This window comes from Equus caballus, unplaced genomic scaffold (genome assembly GCF_041296265.1).
Source record: "Equus caballus isolate H_3958 breed thoroughbred unplaced genomic scaffold, TB-T2T haplotype2-0000491, whole genome shotgun sequence".
NCBI lineage: Eukaryota > Metazoa > Chordata > Mammalia > Perissodactyla > Equidae > Equus > Equus caballus.
The window spans coordinates 129,803-143,221 of NW_027221895.1; positions in this window are offsets into that span (position 1 = coordinate 129,803).

Consider the following 13,419-nt stretch of genomic DNA (forward strand, 5'->3'; position numbering starts at 1 on the left):
CTGCCATGGGAAAGCTGAGTGGGAACGCTACAGCTCCATTTACACAGTTACAAAGGGTGAAGAGCGAAACGTGGACTCTTCTCAAGGCTATGTGACACACACAGTATTGTGCAAAATGTAAAATGCCACAAATACCACTGGGTAACATCTGGCACAGAAAGAAGTGCTACTGTGTCTCAGCAAATATGTTACCACATGAGAGCAAGGGAAGAGAGCAGACTACCTAAGGGCATTAATTAAAATTAGTTGAAGATGATCTTTTAGGTTTGTCTCAGTAAATGCAAGTACTTTTAGGATCTAGCCAGGCCTGGTGGTCAGTGGTAAGATCTGGCGCTCTCACCATGCAGCCTGAGTTCGTTTCCCCATTAGGGAACCACACCAGCCCTCTGTTGGTTGTCATACTGTGGTGGCTGCATGTCGCCGTGATGCTGAAAGCTCTGCCACCAGGAATTCAAACACCAGCAGGGTCACCCATGGTGGGCAGGTTTCAGTGGAGCTTCCAGACTAGACAGACTGCGAAGAAGAGCCTGGTCACCCAGTTCCAGAAAAAGTGGCCATGAAAACCCTGTGAATAGCAGCGGAATACTTCTGACGTAGCGCCATAAGGTGAGAGGACGGCGCAGAAAGACACCACTCTGCTGTGTCACTAGGAGTCGGAATCATGTCAACAGCTCTAACAAACTTTTAAAATCTACTCTAGATTATGACTTTTCTAACTATAGCAAAACAGTAATTGCCAGATTGTCTTCTGAATTCACCTTCAACAACCCTACAATTTAAGTCATATTTTCACCATTTTACAGAGAAGGCAGTTGATGAGATCACAACACAAATCAAACTACTGACCTCAGTGTTCCACTTACTAAGATAAGTCACTCACGTAAATAAATTTCTTTTTCCAGTGACGCTGAGTCAATCGTAGTTCTGGAGGTAAGGTTTGTTATCCAGATGGTCACAACCCCTGTCCTTTCTCAGGCTCGGTACCTCATTTACTGTAGGGCCCTGGCTGGGTTGGAGCCCACGCGGTCCAGTTTGTTAATGAAAGTTAGGAATGGAACATTGTAGCGACTCATCTGACGATTAACAGTCATGGTCTGGCACTGCACCCCTCCGACAGCACAGAGAACAAGGACTGCACCATCCAACACTCTCAGGGCCCTTTCAACTTCTATTGTGAAGTCCACGTGCCCTAAATGAGACAAAGAAGTGTGGGAAAGTCTTAAAGAGCGGTCTGATTTTTTTATAACACGCAAAATTAAAAGTTTTTTATCTTTCACGACATAAGTCTTCTAATTAGAATGTGGATTTCTTTTTTCTTTTTTAAAGATTCTATTTTTCCTCTTTCTCCCCAACGCTCCCCAGTACATAGTTGTATATATATTCTAGTTGTGGGTCCTTCTAGTTGTGGCATGTGGGATGCCGCCTCGGCATGGCCCTATGAGCGGTGCCATGCCCACGCCCAGGATTCAAACCGGCAAAATCCCAGGCTGCTGAAGGGGAGCATGCGAACTTAACCACTTGGCCACGGGGCCGGCCCCTAGAATGTGGATTTCTTAAATCACTCATACCATTCACCCAGCATAAGGTCCAGAGCCCCAAATCACTTCAAAAAGATACCAGGACATGGGCACCTTTGGATCAGCTACAACACATAAAACGTGAGAACCTTCCCAGTCACAAATTATTTGCACTATTTTTCAAGGAAACTACATAAGGACGAAATGCTCTAGGTCCCAAGTCAGATTTCTCTAACAGGAAATTCACAGTCACACTTTAGAGTATTATTTGATACTCAACAATGAGCTGGGTCATAGAATAGAAAAGAACTAAATGGGCTTTTGCCAAAATAAGCTGCAACAAAACCAAGAACTCAGCTTACCAGGAGTATCTATAATGTTGATGTTGACATCCTTCCACACAGTATAGGTGGCCGCTGACTGAACAGTGATTCCTCTTTGTCTCTCTAGTTCCATGGAATCCATGACAGCACCAACGCCATCTTTACCTTTCACCTAAACACAAGCACAGTGATTCAGATTTCTCTGTCCCTATATTCCAAGAAGGAAAGAAGTCTTTACTGAGGTGGAACTAGAACACAGATGGTTAACTGGGCAATTTCCAAAGAAGCCTAATCACCAAACCAGATCATCTCTTGAAATAGAAAACTGGTAATAGGTTTTACCCTCTGTGAACTGTCTAACCCTCTTTTCACTGCTGCTCCCAGCAAGGGCTCCCACAGAGCAATCACCTGGTCTGAGAGCCATTGTTGCTCCCTCTGCCCCGCTCCTGCCCTCCGGCCTCGTGTTAGTCCAGGAGCAGATGTTCAGAGAACGGGTTCTGCCCTGCTCTGCTGCATGTAGAGTCTGAGGCCCAGGTGGGAAGGATTCAGCTTTTAAAGCGTATGATTTAACAAGACGATCTTTTATGTGAAGAAATATTTTTAAATGGAAAGTTAAGTCACTCAATGATATAATAATTTCTTCAAGAGAGTTTCAAGATTTAAAAAAATTTTTTTCTGCTATATGTATTTAACTCAAGCTCATACTATATATTATTTAAAACCATTTTTTCCACTTAACATTATAAACATCTCTAAATAACATTAAAAATTATGTATATACTATTTTAATGGCTGTTGAAGGGTACATCATATTGACAACATTCTTAAAAGACAATCTACTCAGGATACCCACAGTGATGGTCTAGACGGATTCCTGAGAGCAACATTTCAGGCCAACTTGAGCAATCCTCTGTGTGATATGACTGACTAGAGATCCACGGTTACCATTCTTTTAACCTTTCAAGTTTTGTGAAGTTTATCAAACCATTAACTACAAAACAAGTAAAACCAAGCTCTAACTACTCTGGAGCCCACCACAACCACACACCTCATGCATCTTTGCAATCCTGCCGGTGTACTAAAGCACCCGTTCTGTCAATGTGGTTTTCCCAGAATCAGTGTGAGCTGAGATTCCAATATTTCGTATTTTCTCGTTGGGAATCACCCCTGATGAACACCATCGGCAGACCTTCCAATTAACCTGAAAAGTAAGAGAGATCAATTCAGTGCACCTTTTCTAAGAGAGAGCATGGGTTCAGCGGACATCGCTCCTCCAGAGAAACTCAACGGACACAAAACACCATACGACACAGCTTGGAAAGGCAAAAGAGGGCACGTCTCCACCGCAACTCCCGCAACCAAAGGGAAGGCTGCAGGGGAGAGCAGAGAAGACACAGCCTGAAAACAAATACATAATCAACCAATCAGAAAAAGATGCTCGCATTAATTATGTAATTAATTAAAAGGGGACAACTACTTTTATCAAATGTTATAGGTTTGAAAGTATACACTGGGGATAATAAAATCAGAAAGATAGATCCTAACAACTACTTTACCAGGAACTAGAGTTTTCATCTTAAGTTCTGCTGTTTCCCCTTCCCCCTTAGTCTCGTTCACAGCTGGCAAGGCCGTCCGAAGACTTCCGTGCTTCACGCGGTGGTACCGACAGCTCTAACGCAGCCCACAAAAGGTTTCCAATTCCTTCTACACAAAGTTAACGCCTTTTTTTTAAACTTTATTTTACTCGGGGCGGGGCGGGGGGGACAGGGCAGAATCCTGCATTTTATGGAATTAAGACACAATGTAAACCACTGCCTACAGGGCTGCACATCCAAGTGCACTGCGGTCACTTGTGGGCAGAGGGAAGCACAACTTGGAAGCGGCGGGTAAAACTAATGGGAACCCTGGCGCCGGGCGCCTCCAGAGTAAACCCAGGGAAGCCTGCGAGCCGCGCGCGCCAGGCCCGGGCACAGCGGGCCACCGCCACCCGACGCCAGCCCCCCGGGCGCGCCCCGCGGCCGGCACGGACAGGGAGAGGGGCCCGGGCCGCTCCGAGGGCCACGCGGCCAGGGGACAGTCCGGGCTCGGCCCCGCTCCCCGGGCACTCTACCTGCCTCCCCTGCCAGCCCAGCGCGGCGGGGACCCGCGGGAGCCCGCGCCCCAGGGCCGCGGCCGTCCCCAGCAGCCTCATGGCCGGCGCAGAACGGGCGCGCAGTGCCCGCGGCCCCGGGATGCTCAGCAACCGGCACCGCGGCGGGAGACCTTCAAAGTCACGCCGGCCAGCAGCGCCTGAAGAGCACTTCCGGGGCGAAGGACGCGAGCGCGGAGGGACGAAGGGAAAGAGGGAGGAGCTCCCGGATCTCAGGGCCGAGCAGCGCCCTCCCCTGCCCGGGCGCCCTCTGCCGACGAGGAAGAGGAGCTGCAGTCGCTTCACCGAGCTCATCCAGCCTTGCACGCTCCCAGAGCGCTGCAGCCTTTTGGGATGTGGTGCCAACTGTAGCAACCTGGAGAAACGTTTTTTAACAGAATTTAAGTGACAAAAAGAGCAGTTGTCATCTATGCTACCATCACAGATATGAAAAAATACTTATCTACAGGACACGACCTGAAAAGAATGTGGAAAAATGATGACTGAACTATCAATTACAAGTGCTTTTTCTCATCTCGAACGTTCCGTCGTTCTTCGGTGTTAGGCGTTTTAGGGCCAGTTCATATGGAAGACAGCCTCCTTGACGATTCCACTTGGAGGCATCGCGAACTTACTATGTCCGAAACGAAGCGCCTGATCTCCCTCCCAGCACCGTCTTCTGCAGTCGTCTTCATCTCATAAACCGCAGCCGGTGCCGCACTCAGTCGCTGTGAGCGCGCCGTCTCCTGGCAGCGCGTGCCTTAACCCCTCGCCGGGGGTCGGGGCCGCGCGCCAGCCCGCCTCTCCCGCCCCGGCCCCCTGCCCCCTGCCCCGCCCGGCCGCTCCTGCCCGCGCTTTCCCTCCGTGCAGGCGGCCGCTCAACGGGGTGTTCCAGGCCCGGCTCTTCCGCGCCCGCGAGCTCCTCCCCGTCGCTCTTCTCGTGCGGCTTCGCTCTGCAGAGCGCTTCTCAGACCAGACGTCTCACACACCTGAGCGCTGTCTCCTTTCCCAGTGAGGTCAATGCCGTGAGAACAGTGACTGGGCTGTGGATCGCTGGGTCGCCCTGCGTGGGCTAGGTGCTCAATGATATTTGTGGAATGAACGAGATCGAATAAATAGAAATCAGAGGAAATTACAAGGGACAAGTAAAACCAGAGACTCAGTAATGAATTTCGAATTTACTTTTTGTATATCATCCATATATTAATTTACAAAAAAAGATGAAGCTTCTTTGATGAATAAATCCGTTAACACTGAATATACCATTAAATAAACTTTTTCATTTATAGACTTTCGAAGATTGTCTTAGAAGCCTTTATATGTATTTGTTTAAAATATATAAACACATAATTATGTAAATGGTAATAAAATTTTAAGATATAATTATTTAATAGTACATATAAAACAGTACATCTATTACACTGAAATTACCACTTTAACAGTTTCCTTGAGGAAAAATTCATACTCATTATCTTCTATGTGTGTATATTTTCATATTTTTCCGTAATTATTATACAAATTATATCTTATTTTTATTAATCACTTTTAACCAAAGGGATCAACTATTTTCTCCACAGAGGAAACTAAAAGACAAAAAACCAAGAAGTCTCTAGCTAAATTCTTATGTGTACACATTATATGGTACCTCTGTTAAGTTTTACAATGGCAAAATACACATATATGGTATCATCCAAAACATTTGCATATTCTTTTAATCCAGTCACTTTATAAATGTATAAGAATAAAGATACATTGAAACTATCCTTAGTGACCAAAGCTTTGTACCATTATTCACTTATAAATTATGCAAGTATCTAAGGGCTAATTGCACGTTTTCTAAGGTCTTGAGAAGTTACCTGAGGATTTGAATAATTACAATTTTAGCTAACACATTTGGTCCTTATAATTAATAGAATTACAATTTCATAATGTCAAAACCCCTTTAAAGGATATCTGTATTACAGCTTTATTTAAACACCATTTTATATTTTGTAACCTTACATAATTGGTGAGTCAGTGATAACTTATTTGACCTATAAGATGAATATAGGAAAGTTAGAAAATTTAAATCATGAGAAGTTCAACCTTAGTTTTATATAAGCTAGAATATTTTATTAGCATTAATTTTAAATAATAAAACCTGGAGAAGACATATAGTTGATTTAAAGAAATATTCATTCGTTTGCTCCAATTCATCCACTTACCGGAAATATTTCATAAACCTTTTTTAAAAATACTTTATAAACCTTATATTCATAATCATTAAATCATATTTAAAAGCTCCTCTTTTATCTTAAAACCTTTCTGCTTATAACCATAATAGCAAAGGCTATTATTTAAATTCGCTCGTCCACATTTTATGCAAAAGCAGCACAAATAGTTTATTGGCTTTTTTCTCTTAGCCATTTTGGATATTCATTTGCACCAGATAGTCCTAGATTGCACATATGACAAAATTATTTTTTTCTGAATTCATCTTTAAAAATTTTCAAGTGAGAGGAAAAAGAGAAATAGGAAAAAAGGTGAGCTAGAGCCAGCTTTATACCATTAAAAGATAAATTGAGGCATATTAAAATTTTTGACTTTGAGCAAAAATGGGTTGAAATCTGGCAGCACCAAATGGGAAGTGGTCAGGAACAGCCCACCAGCGGGAGCCAGGGGAAGACTTTGTAGAGAAGAGGCAGAGGCCAAGCAAAGCGATCACTCGGCGGGCTGCGCTTCCGCGGGCGCCTTCTTTGGGAAGCCTGGTGGGTGGCTGGGGCCCGAGGGTTTGCGGTCGCAGCTCTCAGCCCCGGGGCGCTACAGGCCTAGGCTTTGGTTTGCCTACAGAGGCTGCTAAGGCATTAAAGCCCCTGTCTGATGGGCCTCCTCGGTTACTGAGTTTGATACTACTACCGTGAAAGTACCCCTGGAAAAGGCTAATTGCCTTCCTCTTCACGGAGAAGAGAAAGTTGAAATGTTAGCCACACAGTGAAAAAGCCCTTAAGAATGACATGAAAGGTGAGTGGTCTACCTAAACAAAGTGGTCTCTTTTAGACGAAGGACACAGAGGCTCTCCTCTTGAGGGTTTGTCTGCTGTTTTTCTGTTGGTGTGTTCTTCTAAGGCGCCTCTCCAGTGAAAGTCCTGTTCATTTCAAAGTTCCCCAGAGCGGCCACTACGATTCCGGGCTGCAGCTGCGCCAGCAGGTAGCACAAGTCCGTCCGCTGACAGCCCCATGGAAAGCCGCCTGATGCTCTATCAAACGCAAACCACTCCATGTCTGCCTCGGGCTTTAACCCTAACGTTAGACCGCCTGACTGCTAACCTGAGAAACGTGGGGTTAGAAGGCAACGTGGGTGGACAGAAGGTCTCTCCCCAAGCCGACTTCTCATACACAAAGACTGAGGAAAGTTTTCACCGACAATAGAAGATGGTGGGCGGGCAGGCACAAGATAGGAGATGGGACTTAAAGCCAAATTCACCAGAGGACTCCGAAGTCTGATCAGATTCCCCAAACCCCAGGAGACAATAAGCATGACATCGGGGTCAAAGAGATCATCAGAATGCGGATGCACTGCAAAATCCATGTAATCAGGGACAGGGGGCCTCAAGAGGCCTCAGATATGTACATTACTGCCAAACGCAAGGTCCTAATTCACTGCAGCGAGAGTGTAGGTCAAACCTCAGCAGACTCCAAATTGTCCTAGCTCCGTCAGCCTAAGACCACTGTCTTAGTCCATTCAGGCTGCTGCAACAAAAATACCACAGATCAGCTAGCTTATAAACAGTGGAAATTTATTTCACATAGTTCTGGAGGCTGGGAAGTTGAAGATCAAGGTGCCGGGAAGATTCGGTGTCTGATGAGGGCCCGCTCCCTGGTTCATAGGCAGCCAACTTCTCACTGTGTCTCCACATGGCAGAAAGGGCAAGGGAGTCCTCTGGGGTCTCTTTTATAAAGGCACTAATCCTATTTATGAGGGCTTCACCTTGCTGACCTAATCGCATCCCAAAGGCCCCACCTCTAACACCATCACTTTGTGACATGCAGGGCACCATCTGATTCCAAGGTGCTCCTGCAACTGCCCTGTGACAGTAAAGGATAATGGAGCCATGAAGGTACAGTAATGAAAACCTCTGATACTGCCAGGTACCGGGAAAATCACTAAAGTGGCAAGGAGCCCAAGTATGCAACTTGGCCTTATTATCAAGGTCACATTCACCAAATTGTTAATATCCTTGCATTCCCAAAAGACCCAGGGTTCCAGAAACAACAACAGTCATCCATAAAGAAAAAGTATGTGAACTACAAGCTACAGAGAGCTTTCTTTTTTATATTGGTTGACTTTAGCATTACGGTAAAAATAAATTCTGAAGTCACTTTCAGCATCATGTAGACATAAAGAATTGACATTGAATCTCTATATGTCACCTATTTTATAAGTGGCACCTAGGGAGCACTGTGGCATAAGAAGAAATACATGCTTAATTCACTTTTTATTTGATTTCTATGGTAAACAAACTGGGAGGAAAGAAGTTTCTATGAATTCTCTGCTATATGATGTCTAGATGTTATATTGTTCTAAGTACAATTATTTATTAAAGTGTGTTTTCATATTTGAATATAATGATTCAAGATACCATCAGCCTAATGATTTAGGGAAAAGGAGAATCATCACAGTGTCTATTGAGATTTGCTCTATCAAGTGAATTTATGCAAAAGTGTTATTTAAAATGTATGCCTTATGACAGCTTCCCAATATGTTATAGTATTTAGTATGCTAAAATATGCATGATTTTATATTCTCATAAACTTCAAACTAACTTTTATAAAAACATCTTTAAGTAATACATGCTCAATTACTTTCCATTATAAAAATGAATCGACACATACACATCTTATTTTAGTGGCAAATTAAAGGCATGAAACACTAATAAAATTAACAGGAGATGATACAGAAAATTAGAAGAGTATGAGCACAATCACATAGTTCTACTTCCAAAGTTACAAAAGGATGACAGTAGCATGAGAGAGTGATAGCAGATTTTCTGTTCTTTTTCTCCTTGATAGAAACATTTTCTTGTTTCTTGTTGGTTTTTTTTGCGGGGAAAGATGCACCAACATCTGCTGCCAATCTCCCTTTGTCTGATTTTGTGTCAGAGGACAACGAACTTTTTACTGCTTTTAGTATAGCTCTCAAACTGATTGAAAAATGAAGGAAGTGGTGAAAACCCTCCTACATTCTTTGGCAAATGCACCCTGTCTCTGTAGGTGACATGACTCACTTTACTAAACAGTACTCCCCTGGTCAGGCTGTCACTCTCTCTGCAGACATCAGGCAAGGACTCCTCACAGCGGCAGCTATCATCTGAACACTATGACACATTTTTATCGTTTGCTTTCATAACATGCTTATAATTACATGTATGGGTTTGATTTATTATTTGGGAGACATTGAATTAGTATTTATGGTGTAAAAAAGGCAGTATTTGCACAAATATTAGACATTCCTTCAGCAACTGTCACTGGCAATAATTTTGAAGTAGAAATGTGAAACGTAGCCTAACTTTTCATTTAAAACACAGTTAAAATAAACTGAGATACTATAAAAAATTTTGAAAAACTTTTCATTTTGAAAAAAATTAAATTAGTAACTTGGTAAATTCATGTGTCAACATTCCCAGAATTAAACTTATTGTGTTATTGGCAATCCAAACATTCAGGTACTCGAATTTATAAATTGCTAACAAGCAAAAGGAGAGTTGCTGAATAAGAGACTCATTTTGTTAAATATATGTGTCATATGTCTCAGTTCAAAGTGATGTTATATTAAGTGAGAAAATATTAATAAATGTGAAGAGATTCAATGCAAGTAACTATATTGAGCCCCATAGAGTTCCCAGTGAAAATCAGAGGTCTCTCTCTTGAATTTCATACATTTATCTGCAACTAGCACTGATTTGATGCTTCACAGTTTGGAAGGTTATCTTAACCTGCCTTGTCATTTAACCTCAGAGGAAAGCAATAAAATACGTATTTTGGCCAATTCTCAAATGGTGTATCTGAATTTCAAAGAGCTCTATGAAGTTTCCCAAGGCTGACATCCCAGTGAATATTGAAGGCATTGCAAAAAACAATCAGCTGATCTAATAAAACCAGCCCTCGATTTCATCTGCTCTCTGCTCTCCACACCACTGCCATTATGATCTTGTAAAACATATATCAGATCATGTCTCTGCTCCGCTAGTTTCTATCTCATTCAGATTGAAATAGAAAATCCTTACCACTCCCTGTAAGTTTCACATAAACCAATTCTCTATCTCTGTGATCTCCTGTATATTCCTCTAACTCTGTTCTCTGCTCTAATCATACTAGTCTCCTTTCTGGTCCTCAAACAAAGCAAGCATTCTTCTGTTTCAGAATCTTTGCACTTGCTGGTCTGTCTGTCTGGTCCCCAAATAGTCAGATCACTCATTTCACTTTATTTTGGTCTCTTATTAAATGTTTACCACCTCCGAGAGGCTTTCTATGATCACCCTATCTGCAGAAGCCCTGCAACTTTATTCCTATCTTTATTTTTCTTCATAGTACTTATCACTGATCGTTCATTGTTATATAATTACACTCAGCAGTCTGGATTGCTTATCTATTAGACTTCTGTTCCCTGGAAGGCAAGTCCCCTCACTGGAAATGAGTGTTTAGCTCAGCTGCTGGTTTTTCTGTTCCTATTTATTTTGATGGAATAGTTCCAAAAACAAAAATGTCCTAGAACACAGTGACAGTGCTGAAACAACTCATCCAAGGGGCATTGTGACTTAAACATCATATCATCACCATGCACTTAAAGCTTCATATCAGATATTTATAATCAATTAGAATGGTTTCAAGAGTTAAGTGTTTGTAAGATTAGTTCTCATCTGAGCATTCAGTTTGCAAATTGTCAATAAGAACATATTGACTGCTCCGTCTCATGGGTCACACATATTTGAACCCTCTGTGGGGGCTAAATTAATCAGTACCTGGTGAACCAGATACTAAGGTTAAGTCTTAGCTCAGTTGCTACTGAAGCATCTTACAAGATATATCTCTACCTGCAGCGTTATCCAGTTACCATCTAAACAAAGTCTTCTTTCTCTTCACCCAAGCAATGGCTTATACCTACATCCTAGATGTGACAGGCTCTACCCCTTTCAAGGTTGTATTGCACTCACACACACACACAGACACACACACACGCCCCAGAGTGAGAATTTCAGACCTTCCACGTGACTGATCCTGGAACATTTGGCCCGGAGTTTCCCTGAACAACCCTCCTTTATGTTCAAACTACTAATCACTTATTATCCATAGTTTAGAGAGACGTACAATTAATTTTTTTCAACATCGTATCCATGGAAAACATGAATAGAAATGTGCAAAAACAATTCTATTACTATTTTAGCCAAAAAGTGTTTGGACTTAGATGTAACAGAAGTGACATATATTTAAATGATTGAATGACACAATGTAAAAATTCATACAATACATCCAACATTGCAAAAACATATTTAATTCCTACTCTTCAGTTCAAAAATAGTAATTAAACTACCAATCTTCTACCTCAAAGTCTAGTTATTTCCCAGTATTCAGGTACAAAATGTTACTTTTAGTGACATCCAGGCAGGGTTTGTATTTAGTCTCCCTTTCTATGTCTCACGGGGACATTGCAGCAGACACTGCCGTTGCCCATCCAGACCCCTTCAGATCGCTCCTGCAGGCCCTGGGGGCTTTACTTCTAATGGGTGGTGTCTACCATCGTCTTCATAGGTTCTTCCGTGGGTCCTGGAACCCCTTCTCCCTCAGCGGGAGAGAGCTGGAAGTGCCTGAGAGTTTACACCCACTCAGTTATAAACGACTTACTGGGAAAGGAATCTGAAATCACAACTCCCTTTCTAGAAGTTGGAAGAACTCTGGGATGTAATTTATGCTACACAGTTCACTATGAAGTCAGGCTGGGGCTGGGAATTATTCTTACCCTTCTCTGGCTTGCTTCCCCCTCCCTCACTGGGTACTTCTGTGAGTACTTCTGTAATAAATTAGTTGCACATTGGTTCTTGTCTCAAGGGTGCCTTATGAGAAATCTAACCTAAAGCAGAACTATAGTATTTTAGTATTTCATTTGTCTATTTTGGTCACTAGTGAGGTGACATTGATCCCGGGACATCCAAATGCCTTGACAGCTGTGCCCCCAACTCTAAGAAGTCTATCATTCAGAATTTTCGAAACACTTGTCTGCTTAGGCCCAATCCCTTAAAAGTCCACTTTCAAAAACTGTGTTATTTAGAACACGGGTTTCTATGGAGTTGAGTAGTCTAAGCTACTCAAAATAATAAAATTATTTTGCCTATTATAACAATTTAACACCTTTGGATATAGACTGTTGATTAGGTAATATTAGTGCATCAAAATTTTATTTCCTAATTTTTTAAATTTTGAAAATAGAGTTTATTTTCTAAAATATCATTGGTTTTAGGAAATATATACCAAAGAACATCGACACAATGATCATGATTTCTTAAATTATTTTCAAACATTTCAGAAAAGTTAAACGTATGTCTGTCTCCATCTATTCATATAAGTCTTGATATTCATGTGATATAGGTGTTAACATATGTAAATATATCAAAACAGAGAATGATGAAGGAAATGGAACAAATATAAACAGTTGATGAATTTCAGTAAAAGGCATATGAGCAGTCATTGAGTTATTCCTAAGCCTTCTCTCTATGTTTGCAATTATGTTAAATTAAAAAGCCACAGAAGTTTATACCAACAACTTTAACATATCTGTAGGAGAAGTTCTGATAATAACAAATTAGTGTTTATTCATTTACAAACACTGAAATTCTGGACTTTTTCTTTTTTGTGAGGAGGAATGTCACTGAGCTAACATCTGTGCCAATTTTCCTCTATTCTATGTGGGATGCCGCCACAGCATGGTTTGATGAGCTGTGCTAGGTCTGCGCCCACGATCCAAATCTGTGAACCCTGGGTCACCAAAGCGGAGTGTACAAACTTAACCACTATGCCACTGGGCCGGCCCCCGGAATTCTGGACTTTCTATGACATATATTTATCATACACTTAAGTTTCAAACAACTTGTTCATTTATCTTTTCAAAGGAAAACTTTGCCCCAAATGCATTCAATATAGATTCAGTTAATATCAAAATTAATGGATTACAATAAAGATTGGAAAACATCAAGGTATCAGTTCAGATAGTGAGTGCAGCCTTTGTTTTGTATACACAGAAAGCACTTCTTTTAGTTACTCTTAGTATCACTTTGGAAGTTTTAGCAGCTTTTCTCAAGGTGTGAGATTTTGCTCTGTTTGTTTCAAAACTGACTATTTATTTAAAGGAAAGTGAATGTTTTTGGTAGTTCAAGGTGTAAGAACCAACATAGATCCCTTTAAAAACGGTTGTGTGTGAGGTT